Source organism: Hibiscus syriacus, unplaced genomic scaffold (genome assembly GCF_006381635.1).
Source record: "Hibiscus syriacus cultivar Baekdansim isolate YM2019G1 unplaced genomic scaffold, ASM638163v2 tig00117056_pilon, whole genome shotgun sequence".
NCBI lineage: Eukaryota > Viridiplantae > Streptophyta > Magnoliopsida > Malvales > Malvaceae > Hibiscus > Hibiscus syriacus.
This window is the reverse complement of record NW_024063539.1, coordinates 6,115,037-6,129,966: the sequence shown is the minus strand read 5'-3', so window position 1 is coordinate 6,129,966 and position 14,930 is coordinate 6,115,037.

Here is a 14,930-nt window from a genome sequence, read left to right as displayed (position 1 = left end):
TCGATATGATTGGGAAAATTCCCTCGTTCCCGCAAGAAAACCTTATCAAAAAACAAAACCTATATGGGACCTTTGGAGGAAGACCGCCAGAGGAGAAGACGGAGACCAATTTACAACCAGCTTTAGAAAGAACCGAATATCAGGCGAATCTGAAAGAACAAAGAAATCCAAAGAAAATCAAGAACACAAAGGATGGAAATATCAACGATAGTGTTACAGAAACAGAAGAGATGGATGCCGATAATCTATCAAAGAGAGACATGGCCGAAGCATCCGGCATGAATGAAGTAGAAGAAATTGAAAGCGCAATACAAAAAGAAACAGGAGATAAACCAGAAACAGAGATAAGAGGGAAGGCAACTTACGCAAGCATGGTAGCCAACACATCTAGGGCAAGGAAAACGCTAAATACAAGCTGTGGTATTAATGATGATGAAATTGTGGTATTGGATGAGGACTACGTTATCGACAAATCGGGTGCCTTCCCAACAATCAAATTCTCGGAAAAAGTTCATGATCAAATTGATAAAAACATGAGGAATGTCATCATCGTTCGGCTGTTAGGACGGATGATAGGATACAAAGCCCTGCTAAATCGGATCCAAGCCCTATGGAAACCAATTGGAGAAATACAACTAATCGACCTAGAAAACAACTATTTCTTAGTCAAATTTGCAGATGAAGATGACTATACAAAGGTATTAACAGAAGGGCCATGGACAATATATGGAAGCTATTTGACAGTCCAACCGTGGAGTAGATCATTCTCAACTTCTGAAAAACATCCATCACAAGTGATAGTATGGATCAGGTTGCCAGGACTACCTTATAGATACTACACAAAAGCACTTTTTCGACTAATTGCTTCAGTAGTCGGACGAGTAATTAAAGTTGATTATAACACTCAGGCGGGGGAAAGAGGTAAGTTTGCAAGAATCGCGGTTTTAGTAGATCTAAACCAACCACTAATTCCTTGTATTGGAATAGATAGATTCACACAAAAACTAGAGTACGAAGGATTACAACAGATTTCCTTCCATTGTGGGGTTTATGGGCATACAAGAGAGCAATGTGCAGCATATCAAGTACATATAGAATCTAAAGGTGAGGAAGAACTTAACGAAAGGAACAAAAACAACCATAACCTTGCAAAAACATCAGAAGAAACAATGTTTGGACCATGGATGGTGGTGGAAAATCGTCGAAGAAAAACAACGACGACACAAAAGACTGAGAAAGACAAGGCGAAACAAAAGTCTGAAATAGGGGGCTCTCGTTTCACTATTTTGTGCGAAGAAGATAATGGTCACATGGCTGAAATAGAAATAAGGACAGATGATAAAAAAGATAATGAGAACAGAACCAGACTAGTAAATGGAGAAACAACAAAAAGGAACCTACCAGATCATCAAACAAGGGGGAAAATCGCAACATGAACAACATGGTACCAAAACCAGCAAAGAAAATGCACGAACCAGACAACATAAAAAACGCAATAGAAGTAATTCCAATGATAGAAGGATAGAACATGGAAGCAGTGGAACATATAACCACACCAGGGAACGGAAACCACACAGCCATAACCATAAAAGAACAAAGCATGGGAAAAAAAACACATAGGGCTAAATTCCCAAAAAGGGGAGAAGAAGCTGGAAGGATGAGAAAAGAAAACAATGTGAAATGATTAAAAGTAAAAAAAATAAACAACTTTTCGCCCTGCAAATCATAACCTGATCAAAGAATGGGTACAGACGGTATCTAATAAGCTATCCACAGCCTCGAATGATGAACATGTCAACATTGAGCCACAACACTAGTTAATGTGCCAATACGCAAAAACATTGTGATAAATGATCAACAGATAAAGAACAGCGAAGTGAAGGGAGACACAGAGAAGTCCCGGTTAATTGCTGGACAACAAGGATCCGAAACCTCACAAATTCAACTAAATGACTAGTTTCATGTTTTGGAACTGCCAAGGAGCTGCAAGCCTGACCTTCAAAAGAATATTTATTCTCTTTGTTAGAGAACACAAACCAAATATGGTTGCATTATTCGAAACAAGAACGAGTGGAACAAAAGCAGACAGAATAATCAATAAACTAGGATTCACACAGTCACTTCGAGTAGAAGCACATGGATTTGGAGGTGGAATTTGGATACTTTGGGAAGAAACAATGGAAATTGAGATTACCCATATATCAAATCAATTCATTAATGGTATATTTCGGCCTAAGGAAGTGAATACATGGGCACAATTCATAGCAATTTATGCAAACCCAAACGGGTCTAAAAGGAAACATCTATGGAGCCAACTAGAGGCACTAGCACCAAACGATAATACATCTTGTATCCTGGGGGGAGATCTCAACGTGATATTAGACGTAGATGAAAGAAGAGGAGGTGCGACGACACACACAAATGGAAGCCGATTATTCGCCAATTTCATGCATTCTACTGGATTATTAGATTTAGGATTCCATGGTCCACCATTTACACGGAATCGTGGGAACCTACAACAAAGACTAGACCGTTGCCTCGGAAACACAAAGTGGATTTCAACATTTCCAAACTCACAGGTACTGCATCTAGATCGAATTGGTTCAGATCATCGACCCCTTCTCCTAAGGCTGACAACAGACGAACAAGATCATAAAAATCGACCATTCCGCTTCATAGCAGCATGGCAGGAACACCATGAGTTTAAAGACTTTATCAAATCCATATGGAAAGAAAACGGGGAACTAAACGAAAATATTAGCACATTCAAAACTGAAGTGGAAAAATGGAACTCAGACGTCTTTGGTCGTATAGGAAAAAGGAAAAAAATCTTATTGGCACGACTGAGAGGAATTGTAACACCCCCAAGCCGTATCCGACCCATATACGAGTCCGAAGTGTCACATTGACTTTCAAACATTTATTCGTATAAAATAGTGAGTAATTTAAAAACTTTGATAACATTTAACTTATTCAAAACGTTTACAAAATATATCAGAGTTCATACAATTTATATCTTTAGACTACATGCCAACTACACTCTATAACCAGTACATATATATTTTCTGATCTGACATTTGGTAAGGAGAACTGACCTGTCTTACTCCGCATTACTCTTTACTCTTCTCGAAACCTACGTGTGAAACAATCACACGCTAAGTCGAAGACTTAGTGAGGCATAAAAACTTATAATGCACTTTATAACATATATCAATACATGCATGTTCTGTTCTATCATGTTATACCAAATTACATGCTTTCTTCGTATCATATAAAATCATATCAGATTAATTATAGTAAATACATACATACACATAACTCATCGTTAACAGTTTATCATGTAATCACATACTTTTATGCTTAACCTTTCCAATCAAACACTATACACACACAACATCATATCATTTCTATAACATTTATCATACCACTAACATATATTTGTTCATATCTCTAGATTAGCCCATGTACATATGTGAGAACTATAGGTATGTGAGTTTATGGAGGTTGTGCACTAATGTTGTCACCACAGCTCATATAAATGCACCGAAGTGCCATATAGAATTGCACCGTAGTGCCACGTAGAATTGCACCGTAGTGCCATATAATAATGTCCATAAGGACCACATATCATTCCTTAAGAATCATATACATATGCTAGGGATCAAGTATGTGTCTCACCAGACTTCACACATGTTCCAAAGAATACATATATGTCCCGAAGGACCACAATGTCCCGAAGGACCACATATCATTCCTTAAGAATCATATACATATACTAGGGATCAAGTATGTGTCTCACCAGACTTCATACATGTTCCAAAGAATACATATATGTCCCGAAGGACCACAATGTCCCGAAGGACCACATATCATTCCTTAAGAATCATATACATATGCTAGGGATCAAGTATGTGTCTCACCAGACTTCACACATGTTCCAAAGAATACATATATGTCCCGAAGGACCACATAGACCCTCGACTCTTGGCATGCCAACTATACCCCTAGCTCTCATGACACATAACATGGGCATTGTCATTTAACAGTTCACATTACTTGTCATTTCTCTTCTGTCACATACCATATGTATGTGTAACCATGTATTCCATATCATATCACATGTTCATATAATCTCATAGCTTCTTTCACATACATGTAATCACTTAGTCTATTTTCATATAATTCTTTTCACTTCTCATATGATTTTATATTCATATCTCACATATTTCATATAGTCACTTGGCTTATTTCATTTCATATTGGGCATGTCTCATAGCATATATCACACATGCATATAATCATGTAACATATATAATAACCTATATCCATTTCATGTATCCATGCACATATCAAAATCATAAATCAAATAACATTGTATTATTACATACTTTGTTCCATAGCCATATTTACATATCTTATACTTACCTAGTTTACTCTATTTCACACATAGTCACATAATCACGTAATATACTTACGCATAGATCATTTTCATACCTAAATCATATAACACCCAATTCTTCCTCATAAAGTTATATATTATATTCATATAATATCATATTATCCTATAAGTAAATACTTATCTTATGGTTTGGTATCATCATTTATACTAAATTCCCTTCACTAATATATTATTCTCATATTACTCTATAGTCTAATCTTATTTAACTCATCACCTTTCTCATGTAGTCATATAAATCTATTATATAAATTCTTATAATTGATCACTTATACTATTAACATGTATGGCCACTTATCATATAACTTATTTCACATTCCCATGCAATCGTATAGACCATTCATATTAATTCCTATACTTATCACAATACATGTATTCACACAATCATTTAACACATATTGTAATATATATCACATATACCCAAATCAAACATATGCCTATGATCATAAATTAATGCATTATAATATAGGAAATAGACTCGTCGTAAGTCTTATTTCCATTAAACATCATAAACTAACTTGTATGCACTCACCTGGCCTCACTAGTCCATTCCAATCTCTTATCTTCCCTTTTTATCGATCTTACTTGTCAATGATTCCGGAACTCGTTTAGGCTTTGAATCTACATAGTAATTCATTGATACTTATCAGTATACTAATTAGTATATTCTAAACTATCATTTCTTAGGCTAAAAGAAAAGCCATTTCATCTTTTAATGGAGGCATGCATCGATGCACTCCTGATGCATCGATGCACTGAGGGCATTCGATGTTCATTTTATTAGAAATGCATCGATGCACTCCTTATGCATCGATGCACTGACGACATTCGATGTTTGTATTTAAATTAATGCATCGATGCACTTCATATGCATCGATGCACCTTCAACAAATTTCTGGGATTATCATTGATACATCGGTGCATAATGAATGTGCATCGATGCACATTGCCCAGAAATGTCATTTAAGCACGAAAATCTCTTCTTACTCTACTTGACACTTTATATTTCCCCTATTTTAATATCCCTAACTTGCATACTCTTACTTAAACTAATTATTATCCATTAAATACTTCTAAAACTTAGAAATCTAATTCTCCATATAGAATTTAAGAATCTAACCCAAATTCCAACATGTTCTAATTTGAATTCTAACACCTCATACTTCTTAGTTAGCTTTATGACAAGTCAAATCCCACTTTCAATTCTTATTATGAACTCTACTTCAAGATTTCACTTTTCTACTTCATTTCTTTAATTCTTCATATACTCCTCATCTTATGGTTTTAAGATAATCTAAGCTTTCCTTAAGCTTAGTTTTTATCTAAGGATCAATAAGCAACCTTAAATTCATCAAGAATTTGATCCACAAGAAAACTCACCTTTAGCTTGGCTCTCCCACGTATGAAGAAGAAGAAAGGAGAAGAGAACTCTGGATGTTTCTCATTTCCCACGTTTATATCACCTTTAAAAGAAAGATAAAAAAAATCTTTCTGGTCAAATGACCATTTAACCCTTAACTTCTTTTAATAATTACTAAATAACCTTCATCATATATTTCCAATAATCATTAAATTATTTCATTCTTATACGTTAATCACCAAATTCTGAAACTTTTCAATTTAGTCACTAACCCGATATTGCGGATGTTACAACTCTCCCCTCCTTATAAGAAAATTCGTCCTCGAATTTTCACTGCACATCTTAATAAGAACATATCTTCTAATGTTCTTATGTTGCTTCCCTGACTTATTCTTTCTTGTCATCATCAGAAACTTACTTTTCAATCCTTTAGTTTTCCAACTATCTTTTTCGTTTATACATTCATCTTCTGTTGCTTATCATATAAACAATAACCAGTAATACCAATCCATTGTTGTCTTTTCTCTCATTCGATTATGCATTTTTCCTTTGACCTTTCTAAAATTCTATATAATGTAACTCATCACGTTGACAGTAATATCCATCTCATCACTCTATATCATAAATCCATCTATTTCTTCATAACTCTCTAATTACCTTATAACCATACCAAACTTGTATTTCGTCATCATTTGACCAAAACACAACTTTAAATATTCTTCAATTGTGATTAAACATATACTTTAATGAGTCAAACAATATTTTCACATCACCTTGTACACTTTTCGTTTTTCTATATCGAACTTATCATTTACACTTCCATACAAATCCTCACTTCATTCACTATATCACATTTACGTAATCAAAATATACAACTATATCCAATACAATTTCATCACAAAATCTTGTTAGTCAACGCTAACTCTTTCATTCTAAAGTACAAATCCTTATCATCTCCACACTCTTTCTTATACACAATACTATCCCTTTGTTTCAAATTCATAACTCTGATTCCATTCATATAATGTTACTTATCCTGTAGACAGTAACATCAATTCTTATCACTAAAAATCAAAAATCAATCAATTGATTTCTTTCCTCATTTTCTAATTAATTCTCCACATTCCAAACTTTTACTCATTCTTTCATCATTGTCTGTATTACGATACATATAATCTCTTCATATAACCTTACATACTTTTATTACTTCTAATCAAACTTATAATCTGCACTTCCTTATAACCCTTTATCATATTTAATCATTTAAACACCATCTTTTCATTTATTTATCCATTTATCCTTTTATTATCAAAATCTTCTTATATACAAATCATATATTTCCTTCCATGTTCACATACTATTGTCTTATCATTTATTTTTATCTCTGTGTAACCATCTTCATTGCATCCTCATAACTTTGATATCCCTATTTCTTCTACCGGTCTTTATTCTTTATCATCTCTTGTATTTGTATTTTCTTCTTTAAAGCCATTTTTTAAAACATACCAATGCTTATCTCTTTGCCTACATCATATCGGTATGATCAAGATACATAACCACATCCAGATTCATATCATATTTGATTAACTCCACTTTATCTTTCCTCCGATCTTATAACTCTAGCACCTTTACTCTGACAGCTAGATAATAACTTTTGTTCAATCTAGGGCACAAGTCCTATTATACCAATCATATACATCCTTTCCAATCTAAATTATCTCAAAATTCGCTTACTCAACTTATCAATTTCACCTCTATTCTCATACATTCTGAAATTTCTTTTGTTCAAACTCATCATTCTGACTTCCTGTGTCCTATAATCTAATCATCGATATACACATTCTCAAACTCTTCTTATCAATCCTCAGCTTTACTTAAATATACAAATTCTTACTTCCTTTTCCTTTACTATACCACATTACTATGATCCAAATATGCAACTGTATCCATATCCATTGCAGATTTGGTTATCATATCCTGACAATATCTTATAATCTTATAATTCCAGTACATTTTTATCACATACTCTAGTTAGCCAATGCTAACTCTTTCCATCTTAACTGCAAACCCTTATCATAAACATACTCTTGTTTATGCGCAATACTATCACTTCGTTTCAAACTCATAAGCTCTGACTTTATACATCTTATACACTTGTCACTGATGCACTTATCCTTAAGTTCTTCTATACGTACTCACCACGTCATTAGATCTTTTTAACATTCTTATGGTGACACGTGTTCACCATATTCTATCTTATCCACATAATAACAAAACTATTCTATATCGTGTTTCCGATTCAAAATAATGAAAACTTTATATCATTATTCATATATGATTTCAGCTTTCTAAAATCAACTTTTGACCTTACTAGGCATTTCCTGAGGTGTCCGCTCTTCATCCTGCCTGGCCAGGGCAGGTGAATAGCTATCACAATCAGGAATATCACCTTTCACTTACTTCGAAATTATCACGATCGGATTTCTACTTTATTAAACTATTCTTATTCTATTAGCAAGACAACATATTCATTAAACTATCAGATCAGAAATTTTTCAATCTATGTTGGCATGTACACCTTTTATGACACTTTGGACTTCAGTTTATGCCGAGAATCGGCTAAACCTTAGCTCTGATACCATTAAATGTAACACCCCCAACCCGTATCCGACCCAGATACGAGTCTGAAGTGTCACATTGACTTTCAAACATTTATTCGTATAAAATAGTGAGTAATTTAAAAACTTTGATAACATTTAACTTATTCAAAACGTTTACAAAATATATCAGAGTTCATACAATTTATATCTTTAGACTACATGCCAACTACACTCTATAACCAGTACATATATATTTTCTGATATGACATTTGGTAAGGAGAACTGACCTGTCTTGCTTCGCATTACTCTTTACTCTTCTCGAAACCTACGTGTGAAACAATCACATGCTAAGTCGAAGACTTAGTGAGGCATAAAAACTTATAATGCACTTTATAACATATATCAATACATGCATGTTATGTTCTATCATGTTATACCAAATTACATGCTTTCTTCGTATCATATAAAATCATATCAGATTAATTACAGTAAATACATACATACACATAACTCATCGTTAACAGTTTATCATGTAATCACATACTTTTATGTTTAACCTTTCCAATCAAACACTATACACACACAACATCATATCATTTCTATAATATTTATCATACCACTAACATATATTTGTTCATATCTCTGGATTAGCCCATGTACATATGTGAGAACTATAGGTATGTGAGTTTATGGAGGTTGTGGACTAATGCTGTCACCACAGCTCATATAAATGCACCGAAGTGCCACATAGAATTGCACCGTAGTGCCGCGTAGAATTGCACCGTAGTGCCATATAATAATGTCCATAAGGACCACATATCATTCCTTAAGAATCATATACATATGCTAGGGATCAAGTATGTGTCTCACCAGACTTCACACATGTTCCAAAGAATACATATATGTCCCGAAGGACCACAATGTCCCGAAGGACCACATATCATTCCTTAAGAATCATATACATATGCTAGGGATCAAGTATGTGTCTCACCAGACTTCACACATGTTCCAAAGAATATATATATGTCCCGAAGGACCACATAGACCCTCGACTCTTGGCATGCCAACTATACCCCTAGCTCTCATGACACATAACATGGGCATTGTCATTTAACAGTTCACATTACTTGTCATTTCTCTTCTGTCACATACCATATGTATGTGTAACCATGTATTCCATATCATATCACATGTTCATATAATCTCATAGCTTCTTTCACATACATGTAATCACTTAGTCTATTTTCATATAATTCTTTTCACTTCTCATATGATTTTATATTCATATCTCACATATTTCATATAGTCACTTGGCTTATTTCATTTCATATTGGGCATGTCTCATAGCATATATCACACATGCATATAATCATGTAACATATATAATAACCTATATCCATTTCATGTATCCATGCACATATCAAAATCATAAATCAAATAACATTGTATTATTACATACTTTGTTCCATAGCCATATATTTACATATCTTATACTTACCTAGTTTACTCTATTTCACACATAGTCACATAATCACGTAATATACTTACGCATAGATCATTTTCATACCTAAATCATATAACACCTAATTCTTCCTCATAAAGTTATATATTATATTCATATAATATCATATTATCCTATAAGTAAATACTTATCTTATGGTTTGGTATCATCATTTATACTAAATTCCCTTCACTAATATATTATTCTCATATTACTCTATAGTCTAATCTTATTTAACTCATCACCTTTCTCATGTAGTCATATAAATCTATTATATAAATTCTTATAATTGATCACTTATACTATTAACATGTATGGCCACTTATCATATAACCTATTTCACATTCCCATGCAATCGTATAGACCATTCATATTAATTCCTATACTTATCACAATACATGTATTCACACAATCATTTAACACATATTGTAATATATATCACATATACCCAAATCAAACATATGCCTATGATCATAAATTAATGCATTATAATATAGGAAATAGACTCGTCGCAAGTCTTATTTCCATTAAACATCATAAACTAACTTGTATGCACTCACCTGGCCTCACTAGTCCATTCCAATCTCTTATCTTCCCTTTTTATCGATCTTACTTGTCAATGATTCCGGAACTCGTTTAGGCTTTGAATCTACATAGTAATTCATTGATACTTATCAGTATACTAATTAGTATATTCTAAACTATCATTTCTTAGGCTAAAAGAAAAGCCATTTTCATCTTTTAATGGAGGCGTGCATCGATGCACTGAGGGCATTCGATGTTCATTTTATTAGAAATACATCGATGCACTCCTTATGCATCGATGCACTGACGACATTCGATGTTTGTATTTAAATTAATGCATCGATGCACTTCATATGCATCGATGCACCTTCAATAAATTTATGGGATTTATCATTGATGCATCGGTGCATAATGAATGTGCATCGATGCACATTGCCCAGAAATGTCATTTAAGCACGAAAATCTCTTCTTACTCTACTCGACACTTTATATTTCCCCTCTTTTAATATCCCTAACTTGCATACTCTTACTTAAACTAATTATTATCCATTAAATACTTTTAAAACTTAGAAATCTAATTCTCCATGTAGAATTTAAGAATCTAACCCAAATTCCAACATGTTCTAATTTGAATTCTAACACCTCATACTTCTTAGTTAGCTTTATAACAAGTCAAATCCCACTTTCAATTCTTATTATGAACTCTACTTCAAGATTTCACTTTTCTACTTCCTTTCTTTAATTCTTCATATACTCCTCATCTTATGGTTTTAAGATAATCTAAGCTTTCCTTAAGCTTAGTTATTATCTAAGGATCAATAAGCAACCTTAAATTCATCAAGAATTTGATCCACAAGAAAACTCACCTTTAGCTTGGCTCTCCCACGTATGAAGAAGAAGAAAGGAGAAGAGAACTCTAGATGTTTCTCATTTCCCACGTTTATATCACCTTTAAAAGAAAGATAAAAAAAATCTTTCTGGTCAAATGACCATTTAACCCTTAACTTCTTTTAATAATTACTAGATAACCTTCATCATATATTTCCAATAATCATTAAATTATTTCATTCTTATACGTTAATCACCAAATTCTGAAACTTTTCAATTTAGTCACTAACCCGGTATTGCGGATGTTACAGGAATAGACAAAGCTCTACACCGAACACACTCAGAATTTCTGGTATAGTTGGATAAACAATTACGGACAGAACTCGACACTGTACTAGACCAGGAGGAGAGTCTGTGGAGACAAAAAGCACGGACAAAATGGATACTGGAAGGGGATCGAAACACTGCATTCTATCATGCCTTAACAATAACAAGAAGAAGAGCAAACAAAATCGAAACCTTAAAACGCGAAGATGGCAGTTGGAGTACTGAACAAGAAGAACTTAGAGAAATGGCAAACCAATTTTATACCAAACTATTCTCAAGCAATGAGGATCCTAAATACAATTATGAAATAAGAGGCAAGTTCAAAAAAATAGAAGAGCATGAAAAAGAAAGCCTTACATGAGAAGTAACCAACGAGGAAATCAAGGAAACTATTTTTGGAATGGGACCACTTAAGCCACCTGGAATAGATGGAATCCATGCGTTATTTTATCAGAAAAATTGGAGCTTAGTTGGGAATTCAGTTTGCATGATGATCCGAAAAATATTCACAGAAGGAATAATGCCATAACAACTCAATCAGACAATACTGATACTTTTACCAAAAGTAGCTAAACCAGAAAAAATGCACCAGTTCCGACCGATCAGCCTTTGTTCAGTGCTATATAAAACAGTCACAAAAATCATAGTTAATTGTCTGAAGCCCCTGTTACCAGAATGGATATCAGATAACCAAACCAGTTTTGTTCCGGGTAGAAGCATCATTGATAATATCATAATAACCCAAGAGGTAATACATTCTATGAGAAGGAAATCTGGAAAAAAAGGCTGGATGGCAATAAAAATCGACTTGGAAAAAGCATATGATAGACTGGAATGGAGTTTCATAGATGATACATTACGAGACCTAGGTATCCCAGATGCTCTATGTAATCTTATTTACCACTGTGTTTCGACAGCTTCGACACAAATATCGTGGAATGGATCATTGACAGACGCTTTTAAACCATCAAGGGGGATAAGACAAGGCGACCCATTGTCTCCTTATATTTTCGTTCTATGTATGGAGAGACTATCACAAGCAATTAAAATAGAAATCGAAAAAGGACGATGGAAACCATTCCAAACATCAAGAAGCAGCCCAAAGATATCCCATCTATTTTTTGCAGATGACATGATTCTATTCGCAGAAGCCTCCTTAGACCAACTCAATATCATCAGAACAGTTCTAGAAAGATTCTGTGAAGTCTCGGGACACAAAGTAAGCATTGCAAAGACAACAATTTTCTTCTCTAATAATGTACAAACAGCACTGCGAAATCAGATAAGCACATCATTTGGATTTACTATGGTTGATGATCTAGGGAAATATTTAGGAGTACCAATATTACACTCCCGAGCCACCTCGAAATACTATTATTACTTGGTACAAATGGTTCAAACTAAATTAAGCGTATGGAAGGCAAAAACATTGTCACTAGCTGGTCGAATTACACTTGCAAAAGCTGTTTTGGCAGCCATCCCAACTTACACCATGCAGACAGCAGTATTACCCAAAATAATTTGTAGAGAACTGGAAAAAATCATCAGACAATTTGTATGGGGTAAAATAGATGGAAAAGGAGGGTTGCCATTAGTAAAATGGGAGGAAGTATGCCAAAAAATATCGGATGGAGGTCTTGGATTTAGAAAGATAAAAGAGCAAAATGAAGCATTTATAATGAAAGTGGCGTTTAATCTAATAGCAAAAAAAGACGCATTGTGGGTTCGTGTTTTCAAGGCGAAATACAAATGCAAAGATGAGATACCGACTAACATTAGAAGCCAAAACTGCTCCAAACTATGGAAATGGATAAGCATGGTATGGGAGGATGTCCGAAGCAACATAACCAGAATAATAGGAAATGGGGTACATACCGATTTTTGGAGAGACCACTGGATTGCAGAAATAGGGCCATTAATAAATTTGGTCAATCAACGAGACCATAATCAGGTGGGAAAAGCAACCATAAAAAGCATGATTGATGAAAATGGTAATTGGAACTGGAGGCAGATTGAACACCTTCTACCACTGCATATACTTCTGAGACTGGCAGCGATTAAAGGACCTCACACAACTGCAAAAAACGATAGAATTGGATGGTTAAAGAGAGAGGATCATCAATTCTCTGTCAAAACAGCATATGAAGTTAGAATAAAACAAAGGGAATATACTCAAGAACCTATATGGAAGGTAATTCACGCATACAAAGGAACACAAAAGCTGAAAACATTCCTATGGCTAGTTTGCAAAGGTAAAATTCTGACAAATGCAGAAAGACTTCGACGACATCTTACAATTGATGGTAATTGCCCAATCTGTGTGACACAAACAGAGGATATTAACCATATTTTTCGACACTGCATTACCGTGACCCCTATTTGGACAACACTGGTGAAAAACGAGAGATTACAGAACTTCCTAACAATGGACATAAAGAATTGGGTTGAAGTGAATTTAACAAGACCAAGCATGTTTGCTAAAGAAAGTAAAGATTGGGAAATCCTATTCGGATCGGTATTATGGAACATATGGATCATGAGGAATTCGATTGTCTTCAACAATCCTATGGAAGATAACACAAGAATATTAGAACGAAGCCGTAGAATGACAAACTCAATAAATAATGCAAATAGAGAAAGAGACCAGGCAAACAAATCACAGCCAATTGAATTGGTTGGTCCAACAGTTTGGCTACCTCCATCAGAGGGATGGGAAAAACTTAATACAGATGCAGCCCGTAGAAATACAGATGGTAAAGCAGCATGTGGAGGAGTAATCAGAGATTTGAATGGAAAATGGAGGATCGGCTTCAAAAAAATCATAGGAATATGTTCTACAATGGAAGCATAATTATGGGGAGTATATACATGGCTAAGATGTGCATGGGAACAAGGAATCCAACAACTCATAGTTGAAGTAGATAGCCTCGAAGCAATACAGACACTGAAGAATAGCACAAACAAAGAATGAAATATTACCATAATACCGTACATAAGGGAACTGATAAACCGGGATTGGAACGTCAGATTGCAACATGTCCGAAGAGAAGGGAATAAAATTGCTGATAAACTAGCAAGAAGCGTCAATTTCGAAGATAGCCAAACCAGAATCTTACAGGAGCCTCCTGCTGATATAAGCCAACTCGTGATTGAAGAATGCAATTAGGTTTAAGTAATTAGGTAGTTTTCATTTTCTTACCAAAAAAAAAAAGAATAACATTCATTTTTATCAATGAAACCGCTCAATAAATTATTATTGTCATTTATTTAAATGAAAATATTTTAATATTTTCTAAATTATATTATATCAGAATTATCATGAATGAAGGTTCT